At 36.1% G+C, this 14,399-nt stretch overlaps 1 protein-coding gene across 1 annotated transcript in view; it reads left to right on the top strand.

Annotated features, from left to right (window-relative positions):
- LOC120775658 (poly(U)-binding-splicing factor half pint) overlaps positions 1-14,399 on the top strand; it is a 249,908-nt gene that overhangs the window by 46,786 nt on the left and 188,723 nt on the right. The window lies entirely within an intron of this gene.

Below are 14,399 nucleotides of genomic sequence, written 5' to 3'. Positions count from 1 at the left end.
TTGTCTTGATGGAAGACGAAACCCTTTCTGTTGATCAGTTCTGCCGGTTTTTCGATTGCTTGCTTCAATCTCATCAGTGGTTGACAGTAAAATGTAGAATCAATCGTTCGACCAGGCTGGAGCAGCTTATAATGGATGATTCCTTTTTAATCCCTCCAAACACTCAGCATAACATTTCGAGGTGTCAATTCTGGCTTTGCGACCATTTGTTGAGCTTCACCACGCTTGGACCATGATCTTTTTCTCACACTATTGTCGTATTTGATCCACTTTTCATTTTCTGTTACCATTCGCTTCAAAAATGGTTTGAATTCATTTCGTTTCAGAGAAAAATCACAGATGTTAATTCAGTCCATTAAATTTTTTACAGACAATTCATGTGGTACCCGACAACGAGATTCTTCATTATTTTAAAATGGATCAAAACCGTTTAGTGTTGAATGTTAAGTTCCTTAGCGATGTCATGGCTACCTATGTGACGGTCCTGGTCATTCCTTTCCATAATTTCATCGACTTTTTCAACGATAGGTCGACCAGTGCGAGGTGCATCTTTCGCAACGAAATTTCCAAAACGGACAACTACATCTTTTTCGGCTTTTTCGACTACCCAATATTATTTTGTTTTTTAGACCACCTCCTTTTTATGATATTAAAGCAAATGTTGAAAAGACCTTAATCGGGAAGTCATTGTAAAATTCATTCCGCCTTGAGTTAAAGAATTACTGAAAAGTTATATTATTTAAGGAAGCTTTCAGCAGGGGTGCCACCTGTTTAAAACGCTTTTTATTACAAAATGTATAAGGCAAACAAATTCTTACATTATATTATAGATATCATATATTATAGATATCCTCGATACAATTCTTTAAATTTTGAAACCAAATAAAATTAAAAAATTTTTCTAAATTATTTTACATACATACATAATTTATTAGTTTAATATTATTCGAAGCCAATTAATTCTTTCCAACCTCCGCAATTTATTAGAGCCAGCCAAGTTTCTGCAAATTTCGTTATCTTTAAAGATTTTTAGCAGTCACGAAAAGTTCTTCAAAAATAAACTTTCAGCTTTTTACGCGCTTAATGAAGCGTCCAAAATGCTATTTCCCTTTGCGGCCACCAATCTTGTACTTTTAAGTGGCACCCCGAGAGCTAAATATACTCGTGCTCTGCTGTGAGTACGTATGTATGGATGTATGGATGTATTTGTGTGTGTGCTTGTGAGTGAATTTCGTCCTTAGTTTTGCTCATTGCGCGGTTTACACGCTCTTTCGCCCCACATTTCTTTGCAAATATGGAGAGGTGCAACAAATTCATATAAATCACGAAGTAGCGAATAAATATTGGCAGCAGCGGTGGCAAGAATAACAACAAAAACAACTGAAATTGATTTACATATTTTTGCGACGCTTTTAATCCCGCTGATGAGGGGCCGTAAGGTGCGCGCGAACTCATTGGTCAGAATAAAGTTGCTTATGCAAATTTGTGTTGCTGTTGTTGTTGTAGTTGTTTGGTCTAAGCGCCAAAGAAATTTGCAGTTTATTGAATGGCTGTCGATCGCTGCGAGACGAGCATGAAAAGCGCAGCAATTGTCAGCTATTGAGGGAAATGCTAAGACAGCTGCCGAAAACGAAATATGTGTGTGTGTGGGTGTGTGTGGGTGTGTGTACGTGCGTCAATCGCAAATATGCAGTTCTACATAGGAATGTGTGTGTATGTGCGTGCCTCAATATTAAAAAAAAAATGGAATTTATTGGCAAAAATGCAATTAGTTCCGTTCTAGTTGAGCACATTCACACACACATACAAACATCATAAGCAGCGTTTACCTCGCTCACATTTAACTCACATATTCACTTTTACGCAAATAAAAATTGAACGCTTGAAATGCATTGCTTTGATTGCCACAAGAATTATTGGAAATTTATGCAAATCGCTCCAATCGATTGCGAACATTTCCGCTTCCTCTTCACTTTGCTTCTTTGCCGTCGCTTGCTCTGTCTCTAGCCTTGCGTTATGTGTGGGGGTGTATATTTTTTGTGTTTTCTTTTTTTGCAATTTTTGGGTTTGGTTTGGTTCCTTTTATTGCTTTCGTATTATTAATTTTCGGTTTTGCCAAAATTTCGTTCACCGCTTTTATTGGCGTGTTTTTAATGGTGCGCCAACACACAGCTTGATGGCAATAATTCATTGTGATTTTCAACATGACGTTTTCACCGTGTCACCAACAGCGCCAATGTCTATATGCACTGTATTTGCCTGTGTTAATGTGTTTATGTATGTATTCGAACTCAAAATATATATCTACTTAGTAGGACATATTGGCGTATTTTTGGCTTGGAACGAACTTTATGTGACAGAAAAGTTTTCACGGATTCTCATGCCACGTTCTGTTGCATGATCTATACTGCGTAAATATTGAAAAGCAATAAACGTGGTTGACAAATTTGCTTTATGACTTGCCTGATTTATGGTAAAAGCCTATCAAAATCAATAAAGTACAAATATTTAGGCTATTTGCGTGCAATACATATATTCGTGTATGTATGTGTCTAAATAATGAATTATATACAGGAAATGATAAACTCATGTTTCCAAATGGAATTTCATTTTCCAAATTTCCAGAGTTGTTCGGTGATATGGTACTAACCAGCTCGCTTTCATTTATACCAGTTGTTTGATCGATTCGCTACTTTTTAAGATTCAGTAAATCGAAACAGTTATTATCTCTTATTTGGAATTGAGATGATGAAAAGCTAAGCAGCCTCCGACATGATTATCTTTTCAGGTAAAATATGAACAAAAAACTCTTACGAAAGAATATTCATATATATTCAAGGTGATGTTCGAAGCCCAAAGAGTGATATCTATTAAATTTTAGAATTAGTAGATTTGATTTATTGATTGAATAATTTCAAAACTGCACAGTTTTAATTCTTGGTCAATTTACAAAATGTGTCTAAATGTAGGCAACGTTTTGTACTGCCTAACTATTTCAGTAAAATGAACTCGTCACCTATATTTAGGGACATATACTACCTGCAGGTGCATCCTTTTACAATGAAGATGCCAAGGTAAGGTGCTTTCAGCAGGAATGGCAGTCTATTTATAGGCTATGAACTAAATTTATATCACACATGCCACGTGTCCTTTAAGTTGCCTTATATTATTGCCTACAATTAGGCTGATGATTGGCTTGAAAAGAGAACGTCTTTATTGCTAGATGACATATGTTTTTCAAAAATATGTATTTTATAATTAAAAAAATCATATAAAGGTTCTTGAGTATATAGATCGTAGCATGAACAAGTAATACCTTTTCGACGAATATTTTCTAGTTCTTCTGCATCCAAGCTCTGGGGATATTTTTGTTGTGCACTAAATACTATTATAAGCAGAGAAACGAAATCAGGGCTATAATTAATTCGGGAAGCATTAAATTTGTCCGAACTTTTTTCATCGTATGTGTGATCAGTTGTGCCATTCAGAGCGAGACAGAAGAAAATAGTAAATAGAAAAACTATTTTGGCTGTTATGCACCATGTCAAGTTAAGTGCCTAAAGGCAATCCATTTCAGTTTCAAATTTTAATTTAAAAATTTAATTTTACGAAAATGAAGTGACTAAAACTCAGTGAAACTATTGACAAAATTTACATAAAAATATATAAAATGTAGAAAAAATCTAGTTAAAACAAGTAATGAAGGGCTAAGTACGGATAGAACCAAACATTTCATAGTCTCGCAACTTGCGAGAATCAAAAAAAGGGAAATGGTTTCAGGTAAATAAGGTTTGTAAGTTATATGGGGCTTAGGGCAAGTTTTCACTCGATTTCATCCATATTAGACATTAAGGTTTTTGTTTTTTTATATATTATTAATTTCACTCACGTACTTGCCGATATATTGCGGTATAAAGTCAACTGGAAGTTCGAAAATCTTTATATTAGGTAAATGGGGGCTAGGGGAAGTATTGACTCGAAGCAATCCATTTTTAACAAATAGATATACTATAATTAGACTTTCTATAATATATCTCACAGATTGACCGTTTGATTTTCGATAAAAAGTTAGCTACTGGAACTTTGATACACATATTCGGTATCTGGTAACTTGAATAGTTTAGGCCCGTTTCGGACGTCCAATGTTTTATCGGGATACTTTCATTTGGGCGGCATTCGCATTTTGGAAAGTGAATGAATCGGTTGGAACTTAAAATTGGGTTGCTTGGGAAGTAGCCATGGCTGTTCTCCGATTTTGTTTGTTTTCGCACCTGAATATGGGAATGTCAAGGTGACAGTTTATACAGTGATTTGTTCGCTATCGGTCGAGTAGGTCCTGAAATACCTTTTTACTTAAATGTGGGAAGAGCATTTTTCACCCAAGCTCCAAAAAGGGCTCTTCTATGATTCCAGGTGTAAAATTTCATACTTCTGGAATATTTATCTATTGATTTATGGCACTTTATAGATTTTCTATTTGTGGGCGTGGCAGTGGTACAACTACGTTCATCTGCGAACTTGTTCTCAAATTTTTGCCAAGGCTTATTAGATATCTTAATTTTTACTCAAGTTATCGCTTGCACAGGTGGACGGACGGACGGACAAACAGACAGCTACCCGGATTTCAACTTTTCTCGTCTTTCTTATCATTCATATACAAGTATATATAGCTATATACCCCGTTAGGTGAACAAAACTATTATACTCAGTTGCAACATGTTGCAAGAGTATAAATATCTATGTATTATATTCATTTAAGCTATGTAATGTACTGCTGCGTAGCTCCGGTCGCCGAAATTGCTACCAGCACGATTTCCAGTAAAATATCATAATGGAATAACATCAATTTTTACGAGTTTGACTTAATCTTTTTCATTTTGCGCCAAACCTATTTTCGTAATATTGGTTGTACATATATACTTACATTTTTATACATATATACCTGTATATATATGTTTATATACATATATGCATATTCCTCTTTTTATGACGTTCAACAAAGGGGTTTGATTAAATTTTATGCAAATTGTTAATTAAAGTAAACAAAATCGTGAATATGTGGCATGCCACACATCAGCTAAACAATCAAACGGCGCACCAAAGCCACCAGCGCTGTAAAACAGTCAACCAACAAAAACATACGAGTAATAACTGCATTTTGTTGGCCTGTTGCAACCATTAGGTATGCACACATCATGGCATTGGCGCTGTTGCAATATCAAATACATGCCTATACAATACATAAACATATATGTATGTATATGTATTTAGAAAAGCAATTTTTGGTTATTGGCAGCGTTATTATTAAATGTGCTTTTCGCGGAGTTTTTAGCTGGCCTAATGTGAGTATTAAAACAGGATTAAACTTTGCAGGGATTCATTAAAATGTAAATAAACACATCCATATATCTGTATGTGTATCTATGTATCTGTTTGGAAGAGTATCTAAAGTGCGTAAGCCACAGAATAAATATGCCAGCACATTAACACTGTGTTTTTTAATAATTTAAAATATATGTGTCTATATAGTACTTGTATATCCCTTCATTCTTCGCGCACTTGCCACACTTCATCTCCCAGCCGCAACCACACAGCTCATTTCACGTCAATAAAAACTTCATGTGTAGTTTGTTAAATATCAATTATGAACTTCCTCTTTCACGAACTTCTCGGCATCTTTGCAACGGTTAAGTTTGGAATTCTGCGAAATTGGCCAAAATTAAGCGGAGCAGCGCGTAATATTTCAGGTGCTCAATGTCAAATTTAACAAATTTGGCAGCCCAAGCGAGAATTGACTTTAATGTGAAACATAAATAAGGATGTGCTTCGTCTGTGGATCTTTAGAAATAAAGTTTATGCGAAGGCAAATCAACCGTGACCTGCGTGAAGTTTAAGTTGCACGCACAATTTTGTCACAGAAATACTGCCTAAAGATAATATTTATCAACGCAGATCAAATTCACTAAACTGTGAACGCTGGCAGACATGAAGTTTCCGATTTCGTTTAAATCCGTCTGAGATAGTGTTGCACAATGAAAAGTTGCCGAAATATTTGGAAAGAGATTGATCTAGAACTAATAAAAAGTTAGATTTGGGTAAATATGGACTTTCATCTTGAGTTTTTTATATACTCACCATACACGGCAGTGATATCGATTTAGAGTTCGCTGTATGCATACATATGTACATATATCATAAGCTTCATATTACTTAAGATAGACTTTAATTACGTTTATTTTTATATAGTCACAGTAGACTTAAAATAAATTCGCTAGAATCAACATTGACGCAAAAATTACATGTTTATTATGAATATTCACCACTGCCTTTAGATACAAAATATGGTCTATAAATGAGTTCATTTCATTCTATATCTCAACAGGCTTTAATTCGTATTATTTTCTCTGTATCCTACACAAGCTTCAGACAAAATGATTCCATTATGTTCAATATTGGCAGCAATCAGCTGACTTTTTAATACTCACCATACACATGAGATCAGAAAATTTGTTAATATTCTACTTATGTCTCGGAACAATTGCTTTAACATGTCTATTATTTTATTATATTACATTACATTTATTATTAATATATTTAAAATAATTAAAGACAACTTCGTTTGTCAAAATTCACCAAAGTAGTCTGTAGAATAGAATCTGCTTAACTTGTACACAGCAAAGTAGGCGCATATGTTGATTTTAAGTTACATAACAAAAATAAATGTTTTTTTTACTCACCACTGAAGGTGGATAAGCAGTTTTCTGTCCATTCACCTACATGTTTTAGATGATAAATTTGTCAATACTCACCCGCGTACTATGCAGATTCGGTAGATTCTCTGACACTCGTAACATTCATAAAATGTAGACTTTCTGCGGCAGTTGCCGATAATTTATCGAAGAACCCTTGTCAGCTGTATACAGTTCAAGGGGTTTTTCTGCCACATTATCGACCGAACAGCGTACTTTTCAATTTCACTTTCTTTGCACAACAACAACGTCTCAAATGGGATGAAAACAACAACACCAACACTGCGACATTAAGCCAATTTACAATGGTGTGTGGCAACTTACCATAAGTAATCATGCATGTGTGTGCATGTATGTAAGCACGCGAGTATGTGCACCGCCAACGCACTCGAGTCACTTGCAACTTGGCAACAACTAACGCCCCTGCAGGCTATGCTAGCGCACATAAGTACGGGCTCCGTGCATGTGGGCGAGCCTGCCAGTGTTTGTGCGACCGCAGCTTGGACCACAGTTGGTGGTATAATTGCGAAATTTTCACTTTCGCATGCTGACTTAATTGCTAATTGATGAACGATGTACACGCGTACATGCAACACAGTGGCAACACTGCCAAAGAGGCAGGATGCACGCATTGTATATATGTATATGTACTTACATAGGTATATGTGTAGATATGTATGTGGGCATAACAGCAAACAACTGCCATTTTTGTTATCCTCGTCGAAGTGCAGGCGTACCTTTAACTGTGTACGTGGCATTTGCATGGCGTGGTGGCGCTTTTGTGGCAGCAGTACGGTGTGCTGTGGATGCCACACCACCATCAAACGACGTTGACGCTTAAGTGAACTTGTTGGCAATTTAAGTAGCTGCAATTGCAGTCAATAAATAGCCTCGAGTTAATAGCGGAGCTCACCAAATTGTTTGGGGCATGCAATATGCGGCAGACAATTGTGGACGAATTGGCTGAATGTTAGCGATGTATTAAATGCCTTCTTGCGCTATTTGTTTCACATTCATATAGTTTTGTTGTTGTTGTTGATCATGTTGTTGTCTATGTAGCTGCCGCTTTTGGCTTAAAGCTCACTGCACGGGCAAACTGGCGATTTTTCTAACGAAGCAGCTGCAGTGCAGTGGCCGCCGTGAAACCGGTCTGCCCGATACCGTATACAGTCCGCATAGTTTCGACTTATACGCTGACAGGATTTACTTGTCTTGCGCAAATGCTGCCGCGCAGAAATGATAATTTTTCACTTTTTTCTCTGTTTCACTAACGAAAACACGCCGATCGCCTACATTGCGCGCAATTCATTTTCATTAAAAGTGTGTGTGTTTTGCATGCGATTTTTTTTGAATTTTTTCCATATTATTTTTGCAACACATATTTTTTGTTTGTGTTGTTGGCCTGCCGATTTCCGATTAGCTGGCTGCGTGCGAATGCGCTTAGAAAGTGAAAAATGCAACTTAGAACTGGTTTTGCCATTTACTCGGCCAGCCAGCTGTGCTGCCGGGTGGTGGCAGTGCGTTGGCGCCGCAACGTGTTGCAGCTGGTCGCGCGTGGACGTCGGGCTGTGTGTTGGTGTACGCTTTGCAAGCGTGTGTAGAATTTTTATGAGTGCATTAAAATCAATCGGCTTTGCTAGAAGAAAAAATTACGAGTGTAAGCTGTGTGCTTAAAATAAATTTATTGTTAATTTCATGTTACTTATAAAATCTAGCAGCAATCCTTGCTGTACAACCCACGAACAATGTATTAAGCTCCGATTGGAATGAACCGGTTCAATCGTAATGAGTCGACAAGAGTTAGTCTTTCAGCAAACTGGGAAATATTCCTCTTAGAGCCTCCAATCTGCCACAATTACGACAAACGGACACACAAAACCGTCATCATCCGACCTTTTTACTGTAAAGGATCTCCATTCTGGAACATGCGTTGAAGACAATTTCGATTGACAATCATATTCCTCAACTTTTTATACCCTGAATATATCTTTTATACCCAAAAGCTTCACACAATATTTGTAACGCCTAAAAGGAAACATCGGAGATCTTGTAAAGTAATGTACATATATATACCATATATGATAAACGATCAGCATGATGATCAGAATCGATTTAGGCATTACGTCTATCAGTACGTCCATTCGTCTATGTACACATATGCGAACTAGTCTCTCAGTTTTGGAAATATCGTACTGAGATTTTGCTCATATACTTTCCTTCCCAAGAAGCCGCTCATTTGTCGGAACGCGCGATATCGGATTACTATGGAATAAAGCTGTCATAAAAACTGGCCGATCAAAATCAAGTTCTTGAATGAAAACTTTTGTTTTTGGAAGGGTATTATAGCTTCGGTGAAACCGAAGTTAACGCATTTTTTTGGTTTTGTATATTTTCGGAAAAAATCGCCATCGAACGAGAGACACATATGATGAGAGCACGTTTTTTAACACAGAGAGCATTTTTTCTAAACGCTTCTTTCGCTCTCAAAATCATTCAGATAGTTAACTCTTTAGTAGTACTAAGGTTAGCTGGGGCGAATTCAAGAAATTGCAGCCAACTTTGCCCACGCCATGTAGCAGCAATTCCTCATAAAATGCTATTTTTTTGCTAATAAAATGTTTTATAAAAACTCAACTCCTAAAGCTTACAAGGTTGGTAAATGACCAAAAGCTTCCGATCCAAACCTTCAGTTGTTTGTATTTGAAATAAAATGATTATAATTCAAATATTTCTGCAATTAAATTTTAACATTTCTACGGCTCTTTTCTAAGCAAACATTTATTCCAACATGAAAACAAATCCACATATATGTTCATGTGTACGGATACAGGCCGAATTTACCATTTATGTGGTTGTTTATTGCCGGAAATTACTGACGAGACAGTAAATTACACAAATACATACATTCATACACATACACAACCGCAGATATTTATTTTGTCTTGATCAATTGCAATTACACTGACTTATATAAGTAACATCGCCCTCGAGTGGTTCGTCGCTTAGAAATGAAAATCAAGTGAAATAATTTATGCAAAAGTGTTGTCATTAGCAGCTGAAAGCAAATTGTATTACAAATATTTGCATTTATTTCGATACTGTTGACATCCGCTCTACAAAGTAGAATAAATTAAATTTCATTAAAGTTTTATATACATACAGACATAATATGTATATATCACATGTATGCTACAAATATGCATACTTATAGTTTGTAGTATTCTTGAGTATTTCAATTTCTGGAGCTTCCTGTAGTTATGTAAGTTGTGTTCAGAGTTAAAAAAATTGTCTCAATACATAATATTAGAAGCAAAACCATTGATTCATGTACGCATCGCGCGCTACGTTGAATATACGGTCGATATAACCGCCCAGCAGAGTTGGCAATGCGAGCAACCAAAGATCGCTTTCCCACCACGTTTACTCTACTGAACAATACGCATCCTCAGAGACGCCGTACAGTATACACAGAAGGCGCTATTGTTGCTGTGGAGCGGAGTATAGAATACCAGAATAAGTGCAATCGCCATAGCGCACAACGATTGGAGATGTGCCCAACCACTTTCTGGAAGATTTTGCGGAAGGATCTTGGTTTGCTGGCTTACAAAATTCAGCTCGTGCAAGAATTAAAGCCAAACGACCATTAAGAGCGTCGGAAGTTCGGTGAATTGATCCAAAACAGAATGACCCGATGCCGACTATCTCAAAAAAATTTTCTATAAGCATGAAACTCACCATGGTTGATACGTCATTACATCTTCAAAAAGCCACTGTTCGGTGTGCTCTAGGAGCAGTGAGATTGTTTAATATTTCATCAAAAAGTTAAGTTGATAATAATGTTTCAGTTGAAGGGGTGCCTGAATTTGGAGCATGTTGTTATGGACGACCTTTTGTTCTAATAAGATGGCAGTACATGCCATACAGCCAAAGAAACAATAAATTTATTGAAGGATACTTGTGGTGATCGCATTATCTCGTGCCGTGGATAAGTGGCGTGAGCTCCAAAATTGAGCCTCCCGGCTGGAATATATTCGACGGCCACAGCTGGCTGGTTATTTTCATTAAATCATTTTCAAAACATAATAGCAAACCCTTATCATTATAAAGAGTCTAATTTCTTGGCCATAACATTAAATTCTATGCATTTTCTTTCTACTAGAAAACCACAGTTCTAAAAAACACCCCAGAGGGTGACTCTAACCAGTCAACAACTTTAATCGCTCATATTACAGAATTCTTTAAATGTACAGAAAACTTTTAATGAGGTTAATAATTTGTCAAATCTATTTCCCGGGGCACATTCTCGTTGTAATCATATTAAATTCGCCCGAAATTCCTCTAATATTTTATATGTATATAAATATATATAATAAAATCATTGAAACATTTTTTAATTGATTTTTTAAGGCTTTTTCTAAGTGCATTTATATTTATATGTACATACCTATACAGACACATGTCGCATAAAAGCGAGTGAAATAACACTCTTGAAGATTAAAGCCAAGCGAAAGTGATTTAATAACAATTTTCAAGTGTATTTGCCCAAAAATATGTTGAAAGTGGTTACAAGTACGAAAATAGCCAGCACTTTATATGTACATATGTATATACATGCATGTTTTCATAAGTATATAATCGGCTGGTTAACCACGAGTTGAGCACTTTGAGCGGTTTTTGATTTATTTTTCTTTGGCCATTGCCACTAATGGCAAATAATGTAACCATAAATGGTTTTCAGTTGATTTGGCAGCATGTTACATGCTGGAAAAATTACAACAAATGCAATAATACGGCAGAAGTTGAAGTGCTTTGAAATTTAAGAGCGAGCCGAAATATTTTGTGTCAAATAAAAGAGAAGGTTTATCAAAACCTGTGCATATGCAAAAGCTCGTAATTAATTTCCAGTAGCGAAACAGTGTTGAAGCGACATAAAAAAGTTAACTTAAAATGCAAATATATAAATAGAGAATAAAAACTAAGTGAAGTCTTTTAAAACACAACAAAAATTATATATATTTCACATAAATAGTTTTGAGAACAACAATATTTAATGGCACTCAAGCTTGCCTAGCGCGAAAGTTCAAATTCCGAGAAGTGGTCACCGGTCGTTTTAGTGGCAAAATAATTTATGGCTTAATTGAAATCAGAGCGTTGTTTAATGCTTTATTTCGATTATATACTTTTTGAATATTCGAAATATAGTTTCGGTTGGGTCGCGATGCACTAAGCTTTATGGGTTGTCAAGTTTTTAGGCAAATTAAATGAATTTTATTCCTAGAGTTTAAAACAGTTTAGTGAAAGTAGTGTATATAATAGTACTAATTTTAAAGATATACAATTTAGAGAAAGACAAATATCAATAAAAGCTAATAATTTATTTTTTGAAACATTTTCTAAAACGCATCTATTAAATAAAAGATTCTGAGTAATTGGATTGCGCTCACTAAGTAAGTGTGTTAGAAACACTTGAATCGGGAAAATACTTCTCTAGAAATGTTTGATATTTTAGTATTTGAGAGGCAATGTGCGATTCATTGGAGCTTGCACAGTGGCGAAACGAACAAGCAACTGGTATAAACGCAAGCGATTATACCACTTTAATATACTTTTTATTCTCTCCCTTTTTTTATGGAGCTGAAAGTTGCTTCGGAGTTGAAGAGGAATTTCTTAAGGATAAATGTTTTACATATGTATATACAGCACATATGCGGGTAATGATCTTCCAAATATTTTCTTGTTCTCGGTAAATTTCTTGAACTTTGAAAAAATTACCGATCTTGAACATAACTCGCTAAACTTATATACAATACATACATATGTATACATATATGGTATAGACCTCGCCATGTATACTATATATATACATTTATGCCCTCTTTTGAGTAGTAACATTGTGATAAAATTGTTGTAAAACAAGTCCGTATAAATTTAACATCACTATGAGCAGAATAGGTAAAAATATTTGAAACAAAATAGCAAAAGTGCTAAAACCGGTTATTCGCTCTTACAGCAATAAAAGCAAAAGCCAGCATTTTTCTGACACAAGAAGGCTTCGAAACCACAACAATAAAAGGTGCTAAACGCATACAACTTACAGAGCAACAAAGACAGGCGAGCAGCAGGCTAGAAAACCCAACAACAACAAGTCACTTACGCATAAAGCCAGATCACACGCGAAAACCGGCAATTGTAACAAAATCGAGAGCGATGAGCAGCTCTGTAGGCAACCGAAAAGTAGAGAAAAACGAGCAAAGTTACACTTGCAACATCGCTATTTCGCACACAATCACAGAAATGGCGAAACAGCGACTTTCCCATACTAAAAGTAAAATATGCATGAAAATTGTAGTTTCTCCAACTACAGCATCGCAGTCTAAATGCGAATTGCAGTTGCGAAAATTGATGACAACACATAAAGATAGATGGATAACGACGCAGCAACGCGCATATCAAGCGGCACCTTGCCGCACACCAACATACACACACACATATGCAGATGCGAACGAAAACCCTAAAAACTAGCGAATTGCGCGACTCCGTGAATGCGACAGTGAAATGTAAATGCGAATAAACGTGGCAGTAGTTGCAGTGATAGACACATAAAATTGCATTGTCGGTTGCAGTGACGCGAAATTGGCATATAAATTGCAACAAAATAATATAAAAAAAGCGTGGAAATGAGATTTATGCTCGCTTGTGTTTTCGGCTGTGCAGTTGAATGCTGTTGGGGAATTTTATCTTGCTAACTACAGAGAGGTAGAGTGGGAGAGATAGAGAGCTAAAGCGTGAGTTAGAGGTCTTGGCTTCGATTTTTTTCACAATATAAACTAAAAAGTTTTAGTTTTCCAGTGGAATATAGTATTGCCGTCACAAGTTATTATCTCAATTAAAGAGACCTTCAATGTATCATTCTATGTATGGGCCGGTGTGTTGCATTTATGCGAGTTGTTCGTTCGATTCAGGCACCAAAGTGTGGAAATGGTAACCACGAAAGCGATAGCGGGAATATATAGTTACGGAAAGTCTCTCTAAGCACTGCAGTAGTGATCCTTTTTTCAAAGCTGTTATCCAAAGTGTCGGTCTCTGGTATGTCCTTATAAGATTCCTCTGATATTTACTTGCTTTTTTTCAACTGAATATAGAAATATATATTTCTTTCGGGTTTGCTTACTCCAAGGAATTGAATATGAAGTGGTATATGCATTTTTTGCGTGAGAAATATTCTGCAAAAAATTAATAAAAATAAAAAAAAAAACATTCTTACTCAATTATTCCCAAAAGCTGAGGTTATCCCTGCGCAAAAAATACGTGGAAACATTTGTACACAGCAAATATCATTTTTAGTTGCAAGTGATACTGGTAAACTCAGCCTGCTTTGCGTCCTCCAGCTGCGTTAATTTTTTTGTGGGATCGTCCCACTATTCGTGCTCGCATAATGCATCTGCGTCGTGCGATTATACGCGCGAGCACGGAGAGTATTTCATTTCAGCGCCATTTACCTTCAACTCACTTAAGTTCTGCAAAGCTTGCATATGCGACAGTGCATGATGTGAAGTAAGCAGAACAGCAGAACAAGGTTACCAGCTGAGTATAATTATATTTATTTTTGTAGATGAAAGCCCTTTCAATAAGGCATACTCCGCCTGCGCT

The sequence above is a fragment of the Bactrocera tryoni genome, chromosome 1 (genome assembly GCF_016617805.1).
Source record: "Bactrocera tryoni isolate S06 chromosome 1, CSIRO_BtryS06_freeze2, whole genome shotgun sequence".
NCBI lineage: Eukaryota > Metazoa > Arthropoda > Insecta > Diptera > Tephritidae > Bactrocera > Bactrocera tryoni.
The sequence above is the reverse complement of the archived record's forward strand: the minus strand, read 5'-3'. Positions and strand labels throughout refer to the sequence as shown.